Source organism: Lactuca virosa, chromosome 5 (assembly GCF_052849685.1).
Source record: "Lactuca virosa cultivar CGN04683 chromosome 5, Lactuca_virosa_CGN04683_v6, whole genome shotgun sequence".
Lineage (NCBI taxonomy): Eukaryota > Viridiplantae > Streptophyta > Magnoliopsida > Asterales > Asteraceae > Lactuca > Lactuca virosa.
Window position 1 is genome coordinate 428,910,717 of NC_136430.1, and position 24,263 is coordinate 428,934,979.

The 24,263-nt window shown below is 39.2% G+C and overlaps 1 pseudogene; it reads left to right on the plus strand.

Moving 5' to 3' along the window:
* Window positions 1–1,718: 1,718 nt before the first annotated feature.
* Window positions 1,719–24,263, plus strand: part of LOC145114145 (large ribosomal subunit protein uL2mz, N-terminal part pseudogene) — a 31,007-nt pseudogene continuing 8,462 nt past the window's right edge.

Here is a 24,263-nt window from a genome sequence, read left to right on the forward strand (position 1 = left end):
ATATAATTCAAAATAATCAATATTTAATACTAAATTAGTATATGAATTATTATATCAAAGTTAACTATGAGATTTTTATATTTAAACAACATATATTTTAATTTTATAATTGTATTCTGCGCAACACGCGAATATTCGCCTAGTTAATTTAATGTAATTAGAGTGAGATATTTAAAATTTAAAATTTAAAATGGAGAATTAATAGGTTGACATGTGGCATGATAGGTTACATATAATTTTAATGAAGATTTTTAATATTGTAACACTTGTCAATAGGAGAATAAACTTATTCATTTATTAGAATATATATATATATATATATATATATATATATATATATATATATATATATATATATATATATATATATATATATATAGACACACACACAAACACTTTTCTTATACATATAGTAATTAAACTTTTAATAATGTATATATATATATATATATATATATATATATATATATATATATATATATATATATATATATATATATATAATTAAAAAACTTTAATTACTATATGTATAATAAAAGTCAATCGAATCAATAGTAGGCCTCCTTCACGAAACCATGCTATAAAAAGGGTATAAGAAAATGGCCTATAAAATGACTGTTGAATGGGTGGAGGGTCGTTAGCCAAATGGTGGAGGGTCGTAGGTCAATCGAATCAATAGTAGGCTCCCCTATGTGGTAGATGGTCATTAGCCGAATGGGTTCGATATGCCATAACCTCGTTAAAAGTATAATGATATAAAGTACTAGAACCATCTTTGAAATCCCACTCTAGTTACTTTAGGAAAAATATGAAATTGTATGCTAATCCATAAAAACACACATCATTCTTTATATGTCATTGGTGGAGCGTACGTGGCTAACCGGCACACTAATTTGGGACTATAAAGTTGAATGATGGTACAAATCGTAAATTATCATTGTTGATGGAGTGTGTGTGGTTAACCGGCACATCAGTTGGAGATGATAAAAAGACATCATTTTTGTCAAACGAGTTTAGATGGTTATTCACATCTCGTTTGTGATCCCCGACATCCTAGTCACAAAAGTGAGAGCATAATATGAGATTAAACATTCCATTGATAAGATTCATTGAATCTCAAAAGATTTTGGAGTTTCATAAAATTGAAATTGGTAAAATCCTTACCTACCGAAAATAGATTTGAACTTGATTACGACATCCCTCTTCAAAGTTCGAATCGAAAATATGGATCCTAGCCTTAATTTAAATTTTTGGTTAATATTTAAGGATTATAATCAAATAACTTGAATTCTCTTTTTTTCCACTTTTAGATGTCTTATGAACATAGAAATGCTCTTCCTCGTTCTTTTGGAAATGGTTTTCCTCTTTCTTCTGAAGATGATCTTCCACATTCTGATCAAGGTGAAAATGTGTTCCCATCTTCGAGTAATGGTGGAACTGGACATCATGCTTCTTCAACTCTTCCACTTCCTCCTCCTGTGATTCTCCCAAAGTTACCTTTTCCCCAAGTTGAAACATATGAGACTACTCAATCCTTATTGGCATGTGTACATCAAAGTGGAAATTCTGTATGTACGCATATTCTGAAAATAAAATAGTAAATTGACAAGTTGGATAGAATGGGTATCGTTTTACCAAGGGAGCAAGCCATTGATTTGGTTCTTCTCTCTCTTCCAAAGTCATATGATTAGTTCATTAAGAACTTTTATATGATGAATATGGACGTGACCCTAATTGATATTACCCAAATGTTGATGGTTGCTGAAGCAGAAATGCTTAAGAGCACATCTGAAGCAGAAATGTTTAACAACACATCTGAAGAAGAGATGATTATAGGGTCTATTTCCAAGGTATCCACGGACATTGACAATGGTGACAATGGTGGTCCAGAAAAGATTTATCTTCCCAATGGAAAAGGGTCGTCCAAGATCAAACTGTTTTATCGTATGGTAAAGAGAAAGGCTAGTTCTAGGACCGTTCCATGTGTTGACCCCAAAGATTCCATTTGTTTCTACTGCCAATTCAAGGGACATTGGTTGCAAAGTTGCCCAAAGTACCTGAAGGATCTCAGAGATGATAAAGTCAATTTGTATGACTCTAATTCAGGTACATCCATTATCTAACTCCATTATTTTAACAAGTTCCCATTCATAGATTCTTAATACACGATGTGATGACCATATTTTGATGGTATTGCAGGATCTAAGAGAAATAAGGAAACTTAAGTAGAGTGAGCCAATCTTGATCGTGGGAAATGGACTTTTGTCACATGGTTCGATGGTCAGAATTTGAAGCTACTGCTAAGGAGTTAGGATAATTTAATAGATTGTTATTACTCTTCGGAGATGTCTAGAAACATAGTTTTCATTTTATGCATTATAGGGACAAGTTCCAAATTTTCATTTATTCTCAATAAAGTGAAGTTTTGGTTTGTCTGGTTGCCTTATTTTATATTTCCTTGCAATGACATCTATGGAATTATTGGTTATGTTTATAATATTTGCAATATTAATTGTAGATTTGATTCTTATGATATCGCTTGTGGTATTGTTATAATTGACTAAGTGTAAAGAAATCTCATCACCAAGTTTCAGTTGGACAGAAACTTGGAGTCATACAATTCAAATTGCATGATGCATAAGAATCTTGTTCATTGGAAAATTATGATTAATTCATGGTTCACATATTTATGTGAGTAACGTGAAGGACTAATGGATCTAGTACATGTTGATATCGACTCTTCAGATCCACCACAAAGGACGATAACTCTATTCGTCATGATTTTTTGATGTTTCAATAAATATGTTTGTGTTTATAAGATTAAGCATAATTATCATACTTTGAAAAGATTCAAAGAGTAGCAGAACGAATAAGAAGAATCTATTAGGCAGAAAGATAAAAGTTTCTCCAATCTACGTGGAAAAGAGAGTACGTCAGTATCATCGTTTATGATCATCTTAGTGATTGTGGATTTATATCATAATTGATCATCGAAGAACATCTTGGTACAAATGTATGAATAAGAAGAGGAATTGGATATTATTGGAAATAGTTCGATCAAGAGATGAGTCATACTTCATTCCAAATCAAGTTGTAGAGCCTTACACTAGTAACTATGGATCATATCTTGAAACTCATTTCAAAATAAGAAGGTTGAAAATTCCTCGAAATATGTGGAGTAAAAATGTTTTCTTACTCTAGCACACATAGAATTAGAGTTGTGATGTTTTTGTTAATTGAGAAACAAAACATAAACTGAGACCTATTCTATGAAGTGTTTTCTTGTTGAGAATCCACACAAACTTTTGTATATTTGTTTTAGCTCGTCAAGGAATGTTCCTTGAGAGAAAACACATATGTCAAGAAGTCATTGGGAGTCGTATTTATCTTGAGAGTTTCAAGATTCAATCGACAATAAACCTTTTAGTTATCACCAGTACGCGACTTGAGGTTGATAACTGCAAAAGCAAAAGCACGTTGGTCAGTGAAAGTACATTGATCAATATAGGTGAGCTACTAACAACATGGAAGCACAGGTAGGCCCTTGTGCTACCAGAGGGGAAAAAAATTAGAATAGTGAAGTTCAGTCCATGAAGGAAACCTAAATTTGAATTTGGTTTTTTTCTAAACCGTGCCTTATGATTGTAGATTGGAAATGATAGATTCACGTGGATGGGAACGTATGCCCCATAAAATCTAGGTGGCAAATTTTTCGCTCTAATTCATGAGAATGATTGTGAGGAAATACTTTCGCTGATAGATTTTAAAGATCTGATAAAGATGAATATGGATATTGGTTGTGTTAATTGTATTCTCAAATTCACAATATGATTACGGCATCCATCTTCATATTTCGAATTGTGAGGAATGGCATGGAATTGTTTGAATTTTCGAGAGATATATTTGTCAGTATTTAAGGATTTAAACACACACATATGTTATCCAATTAAGGTGTATAAGCTTAAAAAGTCTAATTAGAGACTTATTGAAGCATCGAGTAACAAAAATCTATACTTCTGTAAGAAATTCAAAGAGTATTGATTTCTAGAAGTCCAAGTTATTTCTGGGTACATGTCAAAGATAGTGAAAGAATAATTGTTATGATGGTATTGCATGTTGACAATATTGTTCGTAGGGAACAATGCTTCCAACTTGATAATTGCAAAGTTTGGTCATTGTTTTATTATAGTAAACTTAAGGGAGAGGGCACTCACACTTCGTTACTAATCTACACGTTTAGATTGTATAGTTTAATAAGACTTAGTCATAGACATATATGAATATCATGTTGAAATGTTTCAACATAGGACATTCGATATATGGAAACATTATAGCAAGAGATTGAACAGATATCAAATCTTTATGTGACGCATAATAAATCGAATCCCATATGCTTCGAATATAGGATCGATTATATATGTTGTAATATTGACTTATTCTAAATTTTCAAATTCCCTGAGCAGTGTGAGAAAATGATTACAGTTTCATGCATCTAAAGTTGTTAAACAATTGTTAAGAACATTCTGAGGTTTTACCAAAGACTGGTTGCTTGTGGACAGTTAGAAGTATGATATTATTTAGGAGGGACCATAATGACACGTTTCTGGATTGAGATGATTCTTTTTCAGAATTGATTGTCATATGGAAATGTTTCCCTAATGGGGGATGCTAGTAAAATCTACATGTGAGTTGGAAAATTTAATACGAGAAAGGTGTTCACGGAGTGTACCTTGAATTTGAAACTTCATTACTATGAAATCGTTTCTAGTAACTAAGTTCCAGTGGAATGTTCTGTAGTATCATGTAACGTCCCAATCATAAGACCAAAAATTTTCATTTTTAAATTAATAAAACTATAATCCAAAACATCATCATGAACCCAAGATGGAACAAAGTGTATCAATAACTCATAAAATATCAGAGTAAATCACAAAATGCGGAATAAGGTGATGTGTACTTTGCAATCATCTTGGGATCTTCCATTTTGAACTAGAAGTACCTTAAACATAAACTGCAAATCGTAAGCACAAAGCTTAGTGAGTTCCCCAAAATACCACATACCATACATAATAAACACATCATGGGCCCCGCCCGACATCGGGCCCCGCTCGGTATATAGATCTCAGCATGGTATTACTCTGGATAGGTAGCTCTCCTTTCTTTAAATTCTACATGCTAAAACTCTTTAGCACCTTATCCAAATAAGTACTTTGACTAAGTCCAATTAGTCTTCTACTCCTATTTCTCAAAATCTTTATTCCCAAAATATAGGTAGCCTCCCCCAGATCCTTCATAGCGAAACATTTTCCAAGCCAGGACTTAACCTCCTGCAAGGTTGGAACATCGTTTCCTATAAGTAGTATGCCATCAACATACAATACTAGGAAGGTGACTATACTCCCACTAGCTTTGACATATACACATGACTCATCCTCACTCCTAGAGAAGCCAAACTCTTTGACTTTATCATCAAAGCAAAGATTCCATCTACGATAAGCTTGTTTCAATCCATAGTTTGATTTCTCAAGATTACACACTCTATTGGGGTACTTAGCATCCACAAAACTCTCTGGCTGACTCATGTAAACAGCCTCAGCCAATTTTCCATTAAGGAAAGCGGTTTTGACATCCATTTGCCAAATTTCATAATCATGAAACACAGCTATGGCTAACATAACCCTAATAGATTTGATCTTAGCCACTGGTGAAAAGGTCTCATCATAGTCAACCCCTGGGGTTTGAGTAAAGCCCTTTGCAACCAGTCGTGCCTTGAACGTGTGTATATTTCTATCCATGTCGGTCTTCTTCTTGAAGACCTACTTGCACCCAACTGTCTTACGACCTGGTACATTGTCAACCAAGTTCCAAACTTGATTTTCATACATGGACTGGATGTCACTGTCCATTGCCTCTTTCCATTTAGCAGACTCAGGGCCCGTCATGGCTTCTTTGTAGTTAGCAGGTTCATCCAAATTTACCAGTGTGCTATCACTGATAAACGTATCACCTTTTGTAGTTATATGGAAACCATATTACATGGGTGGAACGCTAACTCTACTAGATCGCCGAAGAGGTAATGACTTGTCAATTGGTTCAACAGGAATTTCTTCCTTGGGTTGAGCGCTAGTGTTAGAGGTTCCTTCATCGCTTGACTCTTGAATTTCTTCAAGATCAGTTGTGCTCCCACTGTCCTCTTTGCATATGAGCTCTCTCTCGCGGAAGACTCCCCTTCGTGCTACGAAGACCACGTTCTCACTAGGTCTGTAGAACAAGTATCCAAAAGACTTCTATGGATAGCCGCTGAAAATACATTGCTCGCTTCGAGGTTCAAGCTTGTCGTGAGTCTCTCGTCTAACGAAAGCTTCACAATCCCAAACCTTGATATGTGCCAATGAGGGAACCTTCCCTGTCCACATCTCATGAGGTGTTTTGGCAACCTTCTTCGTTGGGACTAGATTAGGAATATGGAGGACAATCTCTAAGGCATACCCCCGGAATGATATCGGAAGTGAAGCTCGACTCATCATGGAATGAACCATGTCCAACAAGGCTCGATTACGCCTCTCAACCACACCATTAAGTTGTGGTGTCCTAGGAGGTGTCAATTGTGAAACAATTCCACATTCCTTGAGGTAGTCGTGGAACTCGATACTAAGATACTCACCACCCCTGTCGGATCTGAGCATCTTGATCTTCCTGCCCAATTGATTTTTGTAACACCTGGTTTGATTTGGAAAGGTTTTATGCATGGACTCGGCGAGTTGGGAGATCAACTCATCGAGTAGGGTCGTGGTATCATGGAACGCGGGACGGGACCGACTCGGCGAGTCGAAGGGTCGACTCGGCGAGTCCAAGCTGTGTAAAGAAAACCATAAATTTTGGGGGTTGCCCCCTATATAAACGACATTATACGCCTTTGTAGCCTCCCTTAACATCATAAGAGATCGTTTACGGCCGCAAACACTTGGGTGTGTGAAGTAAGAGCTTTGGGAGCTTAAATCTTGGGGTTGTTTCCAAGCTTGAAGAAGAAGTATTTGTTGGATATAGTGTCTAAGTTCATAACTATATTTGGTATGTACTTGACCCGACCCGACATGGTCCATTTGGGTTGCATGGCATTGCAACACTTTGATAGGTAAAATGAGAAAAAGGACACTTAAGGTTTATTAATATATTATAAGTTCTAATATATTAATAATATTATTTAATTAGTATTGGTCAAGAATTAATTTAGTGATCAAAAAGGAGACTAATTAAATATATGGGGTTGATTGTGTAAATCATCCATTCTTATATAGTGGGCTAATGATCCATGGTTTATGGAGTTGGGCTAAAACCCATAAGGTGCTCCATGGATAGTCCATGGGGGTTATAAACCCATGGATCATGGGAAATGAAAATCCATGTCAATTAGGGTTTACATGTGGTAACCCTACTTATGACACAACTATAAAAGGACCCCTTGACTAGCAAAATCGGACCACTAAGCGTAAGAACAAGAGGGAAAGCCGATTTTGTGTCATAGTGAAATTCTCTCAAGTTATTCTAAGTGTTGTGGTGTTGTGTGAAGCATTTGAGGCATCACATTTGGGGTGCTAGGTTCACAAAGTCATCAAGGAATCCAAGCTACTAAAAGGTATGTTATTCTACTTGATTTTTGTATTACAAGTTCCCCATAACATGCTAGTTAGGATGTAAACCTTGGAAAATCAAATTTGCATGTATATTAGAGAAAACATAGATCCAAGGTTTCTAGGGTTGCATATTGTGCCATCCCCAAATTCACGGCCAGAAAAGACCGGTTTCATTTATGCTTTTAAAATAATTTCAGAGTAAATCCATTGATTTAAAAGAGTTGCAGAATTTGTCCCCAAAACAATAAATGATAAAATAAGGTTTATCAAAGCATTTCTTAAAGAAATGTATCTTCATTATATATCAAAACTCGGTATGTCATGTTCCGATACAGACACAAAAGCATAAACAATAAAACATAGACCTTACACAGTTATATACAACTACTGGTCTATAAACAAAAACATCTTCACAAGTTCTCCAACTTATGCTCTCGCGCCACTACCTGTAATACAAAGAAACTAAGTGGGTCAGGCTTGGGAGCCTGGTGAGCATATAGGGTTTTCAACCCACAATAAATAATTATATTTAATTTCACCAACCAACAATAACCCGATTACCCATTCCCGTTATCCTCACTTTACGTCCCTATGACAACAACTATTACAAGGGACCTAATCTAGGATTTTCATCGGGACGGACACTACTGCAAAGGGGTTTCCTCATCAATGAATGTCCTAAGGCAACCATGAGGGGGATAGAATACAGCAAATGAACACCCAAGTTCACTACTCCTACAGGTTATGAGCCTGCCAGCGTTCCACTGAACTGTCTAGAAAAGTCCGTGGTCGTCATCCATATTCTACTGGACGACTAGATCACAATCACATCGAGGCCTCTCATCATTTTTATTTCATCACACATCACTATCTACCCATGTACTACCCAACATATTTGTAGATAAAATATACTTATTTATATACAGCTAAAACATGTATAACATATTCATTCAATACTCATACCACATAACAAATAGTATATAATCGCATAGCACGTATTTCATAGTGTATAATTCATATATGTGTATTATCAGAAAGCAACTACACACTTACTCATATCATATATCTAATACATTCATCAATACTTGTATTAAAATCGTGTATATGAAAGGGACTATGCACTCACTTGATAAGATGATTATCGGACAGCACTACGGCTCTAAAAGTAGTATTCTTCGGTGAAACCGGGAGATCTTCACACACCGGGCTTCTCGCGGGCAGAGCTTCGGCTCGGAAACTCTTTTCTTCTCGGGATATTCGAAGCTTCGGGACTCGCTTTGGGTCTCGGGATGATACCGGGGCTTCGGGGGTATAACTTGCACGTAAATCAAGGTAATATGGAGTGAGAGGAAAGAAATTGGCAACCCTAAACGGCTGGCCTCGCTTTCTATTTATAGGAGGCTGAAATCCTATGCTCACGTCGTGAGCCACTTATGCTCACGTGGTGAGCTCGAATACGTCACTGTGTTCGTCATGGCCACTTGCCTTGGAAGATGTCAATCACCTGCTCACGTCGTGAGCCACTGTACTCACGTCATGAGCTCTGACACAGTGTCGGGATTCGTGCCCCGAACTTCATAAATTCATATCTTTCGCATACAAGCTCCGTTTTCGACGTTCTTTATATGCACGCGTAGGTGAGATTATGCTCTACAACTCTCGTTTAGACTCCGTTGGCTAATTTTGATTTATTTTTATTATACTATTTTTAGTAGGCCGGGACAGGAAAACTCCGTTATAAATTCATAACTCTTTCATCTGAAGTTCGTTTTCATCTGTCTTTTTACCGTTGGACTACTATCGACGAGATCTTCGATTCTCGTTTAGATTGATTCGGGTAGAAATCACTCGATCTCATATTCGAACTTTGGGCTGCATACCGCTAAGTCGAAACTTCGAAAAATCATAACTTCCTCATACGAAGTCAGATTTAGACGTTCTTTTTTGCATGCTCTCGGTTTAACGTATTCTACGACTTTCGTTTAGATTACTAAGGCTAGATATCGCTCTATCTTAAATTCATATTTTACGTCACACAGTGTCGTACCGGTTCTGTCGCGAAACTTCGACAGGTCATAAGTTCTTCGTTATAACTCGGATTTCGGCATTATTTACATATTCTGAATCCTTGTCATGACCACTACGTCTTCATGTATCGATATCGGTTCTATCTAACATTTTATTTTTACGCTTATTTTTATTCTTAATTCAATTAAGCCACACAATTAAGCATAAAACACATAATACTCAAATAATACATTCTTATTATTTCAAAATGAGTTACAAAGGTTAACCTAGACTGTTACATCAATATTAATGCCTAGCCCAGAAACACGGGCGTTACAATTCTCTCCACCTTAGGATGATTTCGTCCCCGGAATCACACATCAACAAACAAATGCGGATAGAGACTCATCATGTCACTCTCCGTTTCCCAGGTGAGATTTGGCCCATTCGTATGTTTCCATCGGACAAGCACTAACTCGACCATCTTGCGTCGCAACTTCTTAGTCTTTCGGTCAACGATTGCCTCTGGTTCTTCAATTAACCTCTTGTTCTCATCAATTCTCAGTTCCGAAAGTGGAATCATGTCGGGAACTTCTCCCGTGAATTTCCTCAAGTAACACACATGAAAAGTGTTATGAATTCCATTCAGTTCTTCGGGTAATTCGAGCTTGTATGCTTGATTCCCAACCCTCTGAAGAACTTTAAACGGTCCAATAAACCTTGGACTCACCTTTCCCCTTTTACCAAATCTTATAAGTCCCTTCCACGGCGAGACTTTAAGCAAAACCGAATCTCCAACTTCAAGAGTCATCGGTCTTCGCTTTTTGTCAGCATAGCTCTTTTGACGATCCTGAGCTGCTAACATTCTTTCCCTAATTATTTTCAACTTTTCAGCAGTCTGATGGACTATTTCAGGTCCCATAAACTGCTTTTCCCCAGCGTCAAGCCAACAAGACGGCGTACGACACTTATGTCCGTACAAAGCTTGATAAGGTGTCATCTTAATGCTCGAGTGGAAACTATTATTGTAGGAAAATTATACCAAAGGCAAATGTTCATCCCAGTTGCCTTGGAATTCCAGGGTACATGCCCTCAGCATATCTTCAAGCGTTTGTATCGTTCGTTCACTCTACCCATCAGTCTGTGGATGGTAAGCTGTACTCAAACACAACTTCGTACCCAATTCCTCTTGTAGACTTTTCCAAAACCTTGAGGTGAAACGGCTGTCATGATCTGATACAATCGTTAACGGAACACCGTGAAGCCTCACAATTTCCTTCACGTAAGAATTCGCAAGCTTATCCATAGACCATTTGTCATTGGCTGCTATGAAGTGCGCACTCTTAGTGAATCGATCAACGACCACCCAAATCATGTCGTGACCGTTCTTTGTTCGGGGCAGTTTAGTGACAAAATCCATAGCAATGTCTTCCCATTTATCCATTGGTATAGGCAAAGGTTCTAAACTCCCGTATGGTTTCTGATGTTGTGCCTTAACTCTAGCACAGGTCACACACTCGGCCACATACTTTGCAATATCAAGCTTCATCGTCGGCCACCAATAATAGGGTTTCAGGTCCCTATACATTTTTGTGCTGCCAGGATGAACCGAGTACATGGTTTTGTGAGCTTCTTCCATCAGAAGATCTCTTACTCCTCCTGTCTTAGGTACCCAAATCCGGTCTTGGAATACCTTCAGTCCATGATTGTTTATACCGAACACTAACGTTTTGCCCAAACGTTCTTCCTTTCGGTCGTTCTTCTCCGAAGCTTCTTCTTGAGCTTTCTTTATACTTTCCACAATTGTTGAGACAACTTCAATTCTCAACGCTCTTGGCCTCTTTCTCTCAAGATCGAGTTTCTGACTGAGAGCATCAGCGACAACATTTGCTTTACCGGGGTGGTAAAGTATCTCACAGTCGTAGTCCTTAAGTAATTTTAGCCAGCGTCGCTGCCTCATATTCAATTCTTTTTGACTAAAGAGATATTGGAGACTCTTATGATCAATGAAAAGTTTTCACTTCGTGCCATAGAGGTAATGCCTCCATATTTTTAGAGCAAATACTACCGCTGCCAGCTCCAAATCATGAGTGGGGTAGTTCTTTTCATGTTCTTTCAGCTGTCGAGATGCATATGCTATCACCTTTTCTCTTTGGGTCAAAACACAACCCAAACCAACACCAGACGCATCGCTATAGATAGCGAAGTCTTCAACTCCATCGGGTAAAGAAAGAATCGGTGCCTCACATAGCTTCTTCTTTAGCTTCTCAAATGCTTCTTTGTGCTTATCGCTCCAAGCATAGGTAGCTCCTTTGTGGGTCAAAGTTGTTAAAGGAGTAGCGATCGAAGAAAAGCCTTGGATAAACCTTCGGTAATAACCGGCTAATCCCAAAAAGCTTCGGATCTCAGTGGGACTCTTCGGTTGTTCCTACTTCATCACAGCTTCGATCTTTGCTGGATCAACCATTATCCCTTCTTGGTTGACCACGTGACCCAAGAATTGGACTTCTCGAATCAAAAAATCACATTTGGAGAACTTTGCATACAGCTTCTCCTTCTTCAAGACTTCCAACACTTCTCGCAAGTGTCTGTCATGCTCCTCGTGGCTCTTCGAGTAAATCAGAATGTCATCTATGAACATTATCATAGATTTATCAAGGAACGGATTACAAACCCTGTTCATTAAATCCATGAATGTTGTTGGAGCATTGGTTAGTCCAAACGACATAACCAAAAACTCGTAGTGTCCATATCGTGTTCTGAATGCAGTCTTCTCTATATCCTGCTCTTTCACCTTCAGCTGATGATATCCTGACCTCAGATCGATCTTTGAAAAATAGCTTGAACCTTGTAGCTGATCGAACAGGTTATCAATCCTTGGCAACGAATATCTATTCTTTATCGTTGCTTTATTCAGCTCTCTGTAATCGATGCACATTCTCATACTCCCGTCCTTCTTCTTTACAAATAACACCGAAGCTCCCCAGGGTGATGAACTAGGTCTAACGAAACCTTTGTCCAATAACTCATGAAGTTGCATCATCAGCTCCTTCATCTCCATTGGTGCTAGTCTGTAAGGTGCTTTTGCTATTGGCGTGGTTCCTGGAAACAAGTCGATACAGAATTCTACTTGTCGATCAGGCGGTAATCCAGGAAGATCTTCGGGAAATACTTCCGGATAATCACACACAACAGGAATGCTCTGCATCTCCTTTTTCTCCTTCTTTGCATCAATCACGAATGCCAAATATGATGTACATCCTTTGACCAAACACCTTCTAGCTTTCATTAGAGAAATGATTCCAGAATTTACTCTGCGTTTGTCCCCGTACACCAAAAATGACTCTTTCCCTGGCGGGTTTACTTTTACTATCTTCTTTCTGCACAATATTTCGGCATCGTTGGCGCTAAGCCAATCCATTCCAAGCACGATGTCGAAACCATTTAACTCAATAGGTAATAATTCCTCATGGAACTTATTCCCATTCAAATCAATTAAGATGTTTTTCATACGATGGCTAACAGGTATAAACTTGCTACTAGCAACCTCGACTAATAAGGCATTATCTAGTCTATCAATAGGCAAAGCTAGTTTTCTACCAAATTCATGCGAAATAAAGGAGTAGTTGGCTCCAGAGTCAAACAAATTTTGGGCAGGCAATTCGTTTACGAGAAAGGTACCTGAAGCGACATCAACTTCATCTTTCGCAGCCTCTAGTGTCATTTGAAAGGCTCTCGCCTTCGGCTTCGGTGGAATGTTGGGTCTAGCTGCCTCCTTCTTCTTCGGACAGTCTTTCAAAATGTGCCTCTCTTCGTTACATCCAAAACACACTCTTTTGTTGGACGGACACTCGTTGGCGTAATGCCCCGTCTTTCCACACTTGTAGCAGGTCAGTTCCTCACTACATTTCCCATAGTGCTTTTTCTTACACTTCTCACACCATTTCGATTCGCCCCCTTTTCCTCCTCCAAACTTTTTCAAATCAGACTTCGAAAATTTGCTTTTCTTGCTGGAACCTAAAGTTCCTTCAAACTTTCTCTTTTCACCAACTTCAACTTTGTTGGCAGTTCTCCCTATAATCATGTCCTCAACAGACTTGGCAGCCCAGATAGCTGCCTCTAGAGTAGGTGTCTGACGTACTGGCACCGCGTACTCCCATGGGAGTCCCTTTGCGTATCGGTCAACTTTAGTCAACTCGTCTGGAACGATGTGCGAAGCAAACTCCATTTTGTTGGTGAAGGCGTTTGTGTAATCGTCGACTGACATGCTGCCTTTTGTCAAGGTCAGAAACTTGTTCTCCAACTCCAGTAGATTTTGGCCGAGCAGAACTTGCGCTTGAACTGCACCAAGAACTCTGCCCAAATCAGTTTCAGTGGTTCATTAGGGCTTAGGGTCTTCCCCAAAGTGTTCCACCAACGAACAGCTCCGCCCCTGAACTGACGTACTGCGAAGTGGTCTGCAAATTGCCTCTGCAGCCACACATCATGAAGGCCAGCTCCATTTCTGAGATCCAATCCATGACTCCAATCGGGTCTTCCTTTCCAGTGAAGGTCGATGGTTTTCAAGTCAAGAAATCTTTGTACTTGCATCCCAGTCCATCATTTCTTCCACCTTGGTCGTTTTGTCTAACTATCGGTGGGTTGGCTTGACCAATCACCCCACTGAAGTTACCTCCTCCCGACTGCCCCTCACTTAATTCGGGTTGTACAATCGGCATCGAAGGTTCTTCACGATTCTGCTGAATCAGACGTCTAGTTTCTTCCATCTGACGATCCAACATTGTTTGAATCATCGGTTGTACTCCATCCATTGTCATTGGCTTAGGTGTTGCTGCTACAACAGGTGCTTACTCGATTACAGGTGGTTGATTCCTGTTTTCGTTCACGTTTACAAATCCACTCCTAGTTCTTGCCATTGCTGATCTATACACCGAATAAGGTTAATTGAGATCCTTATTCTCGATAGATAATTAAATTATCCAAATCACTCCGAAACGTTTACATGCTAGTTCTAATTTCGTAGTCGCACGCTTAGAATCCTAAACACATAAGGTCTCCAGATCCGGTTGGCAACAAACCGTAGATCCGAACAAATAATATCATATATGGCAAAACATATAACATTTAGCACATAAAATCATTTTAGGCAACTTTCCTAAAATAAACTAGTGCTCGTGTCTAAAGTACAACAGACACTCATCTCACATTCTTCACTTAGCATTCTAAGTTTAAGTCTAGAAATCCTACAAATTCCTAGTTCGCTTAAACTAATGCTCAGATACCAACTGTGACATCTCCAAATTCACGGGCAGAAAAGACCGGTTTCATTTATGTTTTTAAAATAATTTCAGGGTAAATCCATTGATTTAAAAGAGTTGCAGAATTTGTCCCCAAAACAATACATGATAAAATAAGGTTTATCAAAGCATTTCTTAAAGAAATGTATCTTCATTATATATCAAAACTCGGGATGTCATGTTCCGATACAGACACAAAAGCATAAACAATAAAACATAGACCTTACACAGTTATATATAACTACTGGTCTATAAACAAAAACATCTTCACAAGTTCTCCAACTTATGCTCTCGCGCCACTACCTGTAATACAAAGAAACTGAGTGGGTCAGGCTTGGGAGCCTGGTGAGCATATAGGGTTTTCAACCCACAATAAATAATTATATTTAATTTCACCAACCAACAATAACCCGATTACCCATTCCCGTTATCCTCACTTTACGTCCCTATGACAACAACTATTACAAGGGACCTAATCTAGGATTTTCATCGGGACGGACACTACTGCAAAGGGGTTTCCTCATCAATGAATGTCCTAAGGCAACCATGAGGGGGATAGAATACAGCAAATGAACACCCAAGTTCACTACTCCTACAGGTTATGAGCCTGCCAGCGTTCCACTGAACTGTCTAGAAAAGTCCGTGGTCGTCATCCATATTCTACTGGACGACTAGATCACAATCACATCGAGGCCTCTCATCATTTTTATTTCATCACACATCACTATCTACCCATGTACTACCCAACATATTTGTAGATAAAATATACTTATTTATATACAGCTAAAACATGTATAACATATTCATTCAATACTCATACCACATAACAAATAGTATATAATCGCATAGCACGTATTTCATAGTGTATAATTCATATATGTGTATTATCAGAAAGCAACTACACACTTACTCATATCATATATCTAATACATTCATCAATACTTGTATTAAAATCATGTATATGAAAGGGACTATGCACTCACTTGATAAGATGATTATCGGACAGCACTACGGCTCTAAAAGTAGTATTCTTCGGTGAAACCGGGAGATCTTCACACACCGGGCTTCTCGCGGGCAGAGCTTCGGCTCGAAAACTCTTTTCTTTTCGGGATCTTCGGAGCTTCGGGACTCGCTTCGGGTCTCGGGATGATATCAGGACTTTGGGGGTATAACTTGCACGTAAATCAAGGTAATATGGAGTGAGAGGAAAGAAATTGGCAACCCTAAACGGCTGGTCTCGCTTTCTATTTATAGGAGGCTGAAATCCTATGCTCACGTCGTGAGCCACTTATTCTCACGTCGTGAGCTCGAATATCACTGCGTTCGTCATGGCCACTTGCCCTGGAAGATGTCAATTACCTGCTCACGTCGTGAGCCACTGTACTCACGTCGTGAGCTCTGACACAGTGTCAGGATTCGTGCCCCAAACTTCAGAAATTCATATCTTTCGCATACGAGCTCCATTTTCGACGTTCTTTATATGCACGCGTAGGTGAGATTATGCTCTACAACTCTCGTTCAGACTCGGTCGGCTAATTTTGACTTTATTTTTATTATACTATTTTTAGTAGGCCGAGACAGGAAAACTCCGTTATAAATTCATAACTCCTTCATCTGAAGTCCGTTTTAGTCTGTCTTTTTACCATTAGACTACTATCGACGAGATCTTTGATTCTCATTTAGATTGTTTCGGCTAGAAATCACTCGATCTCATATTCGAACTTTGGCTGCATACCGCTAAGTCGAAACTTCGAAAAATCATAACTTCCTCATACGAAGTCAGATTTAGATGTTCTTTTTATGCATGCTCTCGGTTTAACGTATTCTATGACTTTCGTTTAGATTACTAAGACTAGATATCGCTCTATCTTAAATTCATATTTTACGTCACACAGTGTCGTACCGGTTCTGTCGCGAAACTTCGACAGGTCATAACTTCTTCGTTATAACTCGGATTTCGGCATTCTTTACATATTCGGAATCCTTGTCACGACCACTACGTCTTCATGTATCGATATCGGTTCTATCTAACATTTTATTTTTACGCTTATTTTTATTCTTAATTAAATTAAGCCACACAATTAAGCATAAAACACATAATACTCAAATAATACATTATTATTATTTCAAAATGAGTTACAAAGGTTAACCTAGACTGTTACATCAATATTAATGTCTAGCCCAGAAACACGGGCGTTACACATGTACATCATAGGAGTGTTAGAATGCTCAAAACCCATTAGTGGTATCAGAGCCTAGGCTTGTTTTCTGTATACTTGATGCAAACTGCTTGAAAAAGTCGAAAACTGTTCATTGTTCGTATGAACTCGCCGAGTCCATGGGGGGACTCGACGATTCCATGAGTAAATTCATCCTACTCGTCGAGTAGGATCATGCACTCGAAGATTAGAAGGCCCTGTGAGCAGAGTTTTGAGTTTTGCTGCTGGAAATGGACTAGAATCATTACCCTAATCTGTTTTGGACTTATAAAATCTGTTTTTTGAAGAGGTAATGATTATGCTAATCCATATTCAATGGTTATTATCAAATTTCAAGTTTTATATGTGTTAATATGATTCTTGAAATTGTTTGATATGAATGTTTATACTTATGAGTTTTAGAAGATCATAGGAATTATGTGTAACTTGCTTGTTAGTATGATTCTTGATCTTAATGCCTAATGATGGAGTCCATAATTTGTCCTCAAGTTATGGATAACCAAAAGTCACTTCTTTAAAAGTGTCATTAAAGAATAAGAGGTTACATAAAATGAAAATTCTTCACTTTAATGGACCATTAAACTCATAAGTTATGAAATGAAAAGTCTTGAATAGTTTCAATACTTGCCCTCAAGTTTTGGAATTTGTAAAGTCTTACACCCTAATACTTTAATTCCAAATTGAACCTTAGAATTTTAAAAGTTTAAAATTTAACCCTTATACTATTATTATATTAAAAGTTTAAATATATAGATATGTATAAGAATAAGTCAGTCTTACCGTTAGTAGGCCTCATTCACGAAGCCGGTCTATAAGGGGGGGGTATAAGGTTACTGCCTATAAATTGGCAATTTAATGGGTGTCTACTCTCACACACCGCTTCATTGACTGGTGGAGGGTCGTTAGCCGAACGGGTAGGATAGGACCTTAATGCTCATTAAAAAGTATAATGAAATTATAAAGTAACTATACTTTAATAATTCTCAATTTTAGTTACTTTAGGAAAATATAGGTGCTAACCCATGAAATTACACTTTGTATCTTACCAAGTCGTTAATGGAGCGCCTGTGGTTAACCGGCACACTAACAAGGACTAGTAAGAGTGGCAAAGGGTAACTTAATTTTACCATAGATCAGTGGAGCGCGTGTGGTTAACCGACACATCAATTAGGTGATAAAAGTTAAGGGTACCAAGTCAATTTGCATGGTTATTCACACCTTGTTTTTGATCCTAGGCATCCCAGTCACAAACTTGAGAGGGCACAATCAAGATTCAAACATACCATTGAAAGTTCAATGTATCTCAAAAGATCTAGGAATTTCAAATCCAATACAACTTAATAATCTATTTCGTTTTTGTGGTGGAAATTGGTAAATCTTCATTTACCTACCTACAAATATTTTATTGCTTGGGTTATGGCATCCCTCTTCCAACTATAAATAGTTTGTTGGGTCCTAGCCTTAATATTTCATTTGGGTGACTTATTGAGGACTCTTTATCTAATAAAACTTGTCTTTCTTTCTTTCAGATGTCTTCCAACACTGCTACTGGCTCAAACCGTACATGCTCCTTCTCCCTAATGAACTTGTGTGGGAAAGTCACTTTTGATGGTTCCAATTTCAATGAATGGATTAGGAACATCAGAATGATTACTCGCTATGAGGGCAAGAATATGTCCTCGATAAGGAGCTAAAGGTTATCGATGAGTAGACTGCTACTCCTAAGGAGATTGCTGAATACACTTCCCATGAGAAAGATGCCACTAAGGTGTCTTGCATCATGTTGGCCATAATGACAGCAGAACTCCAGAAATCCTATGAAGATTTCTACCCTTTTGAGATGCACCAGGATCTGATGGATAGGTACCATCAGAGTGCTCTTCAGGAAAGGTATGAAATCATTTCCTCCATGATAACAACTAGGATGAAGGAGGGAGAGTCCCTCACCGGTCACTTGCAGAAAATGCAAAGGTTCGTGGACCGATTATTGAAGCTTAATGTGGACTTCCCTGAGGACATGGAGATTGACATCATTCTCCATTCCTTACCTCCAAGTTATGATCAATTTCGTATGACCTATCATATGAATAAGGAGGAAGTCACACTAAGTAAGCTTCAAGGACTTTTAAGGACCGCTGAAAGTGGCCTTAAAACTAAATCAGTTGTTACTCCTACTCCTACTACTGCTCCTATTCTGGCAATTGGGCAGGGAAAGGGGAAAAAGAGGAAGACCCCTTCTAAGGGTACCAAGGGAAAGTCTCTTGATGGCTCCTCTTCAAGTGGAACCAAGAAAGGTTCCATTCCTCCTTCTTCAAACCCAAAGGAAGCACAATGCTTCTACTGCCAGGAAAAGGGGCACTGGAAGCGAAGCTGCCCCAAATACTTGCAGGATGTAAAGTATGGGAAAGTTAAACCCACCCATGCAGGTATTTACACTATATTGTCTAATAACTCATTGCATACTAACTCTTGGGTGCTTGATACAGGTTGTGGTATTCACATTTGTACTTATTTGCAGGGCCTAAGAACAAGTGAGAAAGTGGAGCACGGGAAGATAAACTTAATCATGGGGAATAGGAAAGCATCACATGTTACCAAGATAGGAGTTTATTCTTTATTGCTTAATAATGGGTTAATGTTAGATTTGAATAAATGTTGTTACTCGTCCGAAATGGCGAGAAATATTATTTCCTTTCATGGCTTGTACAAACAAGGGTTTACTTTTTCATTTGATAATGATAATGGTGCTATTAATGTTTATTACAATGATGTATTTTACTTTAAAGCATTACCTTGTGATGGTGTATATGAAGTTGTGAATGTTGTAGATAATCTTGGAAATAATGTGTTGTGTATTGATTCTTCAAATAGTTCAGACACAGCATACTTGTGGCATTATCGTCTTGGACATGTTAACAAGAAGCGCATAGGACAACTCCAAAAGGCTGGAGTTTTGGAATCATTTGACCTAAAGTCGGATGATGGTTGCGAGTCTTGTTTACTTGGAAAAATGACAAAATCACCCTTCACAGGTACTTGTGAGAGGGGTGAGGGTTTGTTGGACCTCATACACACTGATGTGTGCGGACCCTTCAAAACTACCACAAGGGATGCTAATCGCTATTATGTGACTTTTACTGGTGATTATAGTAGATATGGATATATCTACTTAATCAAGCATAAGTCAGAAACCTTTAAAAAGTTCAAAGAGTTTAAGCAGGAAGTGGAGAATCAACTGGGCAGGAACATCAAGATGCTCTGATCCGATCGGGGAGGAGAGTATCTTAGTATCGAGTTCCTTGACTATCTTAAGGAATGTGGGATTATCTCACAATTGACACCTCCTAGGACACCACAGCTGAATGGTGTGGCTGAGAGGCGCAATCGAACCTTGCTGGACATGGTTCGTTCCATGATGAGTCGAGCTTCGTTACCAATCTCATTCTGGGGGTATTCCTTAGAGACTGCCACCCATATCCTGAATCTAGTCCCTACTAAAAAGGTTGCCAAAACACCTCATGAGATGTTAACTGGGAAAATTCCCAATTTAAACCAGATCAATATTTGGGGTTGCGAGGCCTTCGTGAGGCGTGAGTCTCATGATAAGCTCGAACCTCGAAGTGAGAGGTGTATTTTCATCGGCTACCCACAAAGATCCTTTGGTTACCTCTTCTACAGACCTAGTGAGAATGTGGTCTTTGTAGCTAGAAGAGGAGTCTTTCGTGAGAGAGAGAGTTCATAAGCCAAGGAAACAGTGGGAGGCAAATTGACCTTGAAGAAATTCAAGAGTCAAGTGGTGAAGGAACCTCAAACCCTATCAATCAACCTGAGTAGGAAACTCCTGTTGATCCGACTGACGAGCCCATACCTCTGAGGCGTTCCACAAGAGTTAGGAATGCACCTGAACATTACTATGGTTTCCATATTACTGCGGAAGGTGATACGCTTATCAGTGATAGCACACTGGTAAGTCTGGATGAACCTAACAGCTACACGGAATCCATGGCAGGCCCTGAGGCTGCTAAATGGAAAGAGGCTATGGACAGCGAGATACAGTCCATGTATGACAATCAAGTTTGGAACTTGGTTGACAATGTACCAGGTCGTAAGACAGTCGGGTGCAAATGGATCTTCAAGAAGAAGACCGACATGGATGGTAATGTACACACGTAAAGGCGCGACTGGTTGCAAAGGGCTTTTCTCAAACTCCGGGAGTTGATTATGATGAGACCTTTTCACCAGTAGAAAAGATTAAGTCTATTAGGGTTATGTTAGCCATTGCTGCATTTCATGACTATGAAATATAGCAAATGGATGTCAAAACCGCTTTCCTTAATGGAAAGTTGGCTGAGGATGTTTACATGAGTCAGCCAGAGGGTTTTGTCAGTATAGAGTACCCTAATAAGGTGTGTAAGCTTGAGAAATCCATCTATGGATCGAAACAAGCACCTCATAGATGGAATCTTTGCTTCGATGAGAAACTCAAATAGTTTGGCTTTTCGAGGAGTGAGGATGAGTCCTGTGTATATGTTAGGGCAAGTGGGAGTATAGTTAGCTTTTTGGTGTTGTATGTGGATGACATACTACTCATAGGAAATGACATCCCAACCTTCCAGGAAGTTAAGTCCTGGCTTGGGAAGTGTTTCGCTATGAAGGACCTTGGGGAAGCTACCTATATCCTAGGGATAAGGATATTGAGAGACAGGAGTAAGAGACTAATTGGACTTAGCCAGAGTAATTACTTGGATAAGGTGCTGAAGAGGTTCAGTATGCAGGATTCCAAGAAAGGGGAATTACCGATCTAGAGTAACGCCAAACTGAGTAAGACTCAGAGTCGGAGTACAGAGGCTGAGATAGCTGAGATGAGTCATGTACCATATGCTTCCGTTGTGGGCTCAATCATGTATGTTATGACTTGTACTCACCCTGATGTGGCCTTTGCTTTGAGCATGGTCAGTAGATATCAAGGGAACCCTGTCAAGGCTCACTGGACTGCGGTAAAGAACATTCTCAAGTATCTGCGAAGGACTAAGGACTGGGTCCTTACCCTTGGTGGAAGTGATGACTTGAGAATGGTAGGGTATAGCGATGCTAGCTTTCAGACTGATAGGGATAATTTCCGCTCTCAGTGTAACATCCCGTTTTAAATAGAATAATTAAAAATAATAAACCCCGGACCCCGAGAAGTAATTTTATTATTATATAAAATTATTATAGCCCAAAATCAAATCATAATTAGCGGGGTGTTGGGTTCGGGAAGCCAAATGTCATGATTTTGAGTCTCGGGGGTTAAAGTGTAATTTCGGGATTTGTTTGAAAAGGATTTCAGAAGTTAGGGTGCGTTTGGTAATTAATGGACTTAAATTGAAAAGATTTGAGGGCTTAAGGGGCTGGTTGGCAATTTTGGGACTTATTATGAAAGGAAATTATGGGATCAAGGGATAAATGGTAAATATTGGATCTATATTGAAAGAAGTATGGGAAGGAGGGGCCATTTTGGTCATTATGGGATACATTCTGATGGGCTCGGGGTATTTAAGCCTGTTATTCTCGTCACCCTTTAACCCTAACCCTAAGAGTGGAAGCTCCAGCCGCCACCCTCTTTCTCTTTGACCTCCGGCGTCGTTACCTGCCAATGCCAAGTCGTAAACCACCGCTGGAGCTCCTGTTGCCGGTGACGAGGACCACCGGGAAATGAGTGCTTGTGTTTCCGCCGGTTGCTCACTCGTTGACTGCTCTCCCTTCGCCACCGCTATCTCCTCCACTGTTACATCGCCGCCAGACAACCATCTCGCGTCCAACCTCGCTGTCGGATGCCGTCAACGGGACCAAACGACGCCTTTTCCGTCATTGTTGCTGTTCCGGTAAGAGCCGCCCACTATTCTTCCTCTATTTCGTTGTGGTCCGTCTCATGTCGTCATTGATGCAGTCGGGGAAGATTTCTGTTGCTTGCATGGGATCCCGACTTCTCTCCACCCTCACAGTTTCAACGCTGCCTTTAAGCACCGCTGTTGCCGTTAATCGCCGCCAAGACCGTAGCTGCCTTATCTCGTCACCACCAGCCACCATGGGAGGTGGCTGTGAGTTGTGTGGATGTGTGATTCTTCTTCAAGTTCGTGTTTAGGTGTGTGTGGCTGTGTTTCCATTCGTAATATGTGTGTTTGGGTGTTTTGGTTAGTCGGGATTCACGAAAAAGCCACCGCCACCATGTGCCGCCATGTGTGTGTGTTTATTCTTGGTTAAGGCATTGTAACTTGTAATTAGCAAAAAGTATAATGGAAAGAAACTCAAACCACCACCGTAGGGTGGTGGCTGCCGCCTCCTACCGCCATCGGCCGCCGTGTCGGGTGGCGGTGTGCCTTGTTTGGATTGTGACTCGTTTGGATGTTTGTACAATGGGCCTAATAAACCCTAATGGGCTAGTATTGGGTAGGAAACCCTAATTAGGGTTTGGAAAACCCTAATGGCTTAAAACCCTAATTTTGAGAATTGACTGGGACCATACGGGAATTATTTAATAAACTTAAAATAATAAATTATAATCATGTGTGAATTGACCTAAGGCAATGATGGACTTAATGGATTAAGTCCTTAATAGATTAAGTCCTTAATGGGTTAAGTAGGAACACTTAACCCTAATTGTCATTTTATGTGAAACCTTATTTTCACTTGGGCCTTGAGTTGGGCCTTCCTATTGGGCTTTGGCTATTGGACTATTGATAGGCTATCTAAGAACAAGTTAATGGACCAAAATAATTAGATGGGCTTTAGGATAAGGCCCATGTGAGGACTTGGGCCCAATTTGGAAAATTGGGCCATAGATGGGCCATAATTGGGACTTTATGATTATGAGATAATTGGCCATGGGAATTGGATTGGAAGAATCGGATGGGCCTTAAGGAAAGACCATGTAGAGGTCTGGGCCCAATTTGGAAAATTGGGCCATATGTTGGGCTTTGGCCCATTATTTCAGTTTTGGGCTTTTGTAGTGTGAGTTGGACCTTGGGCTTGGAACCTAATTATTAATTGGGTATTGTTTGATGTGGACAGTTCGGGAATCTATCAACCAACAGCTGGAGTTTTATCTGCGGGACTTCAGCATTGCC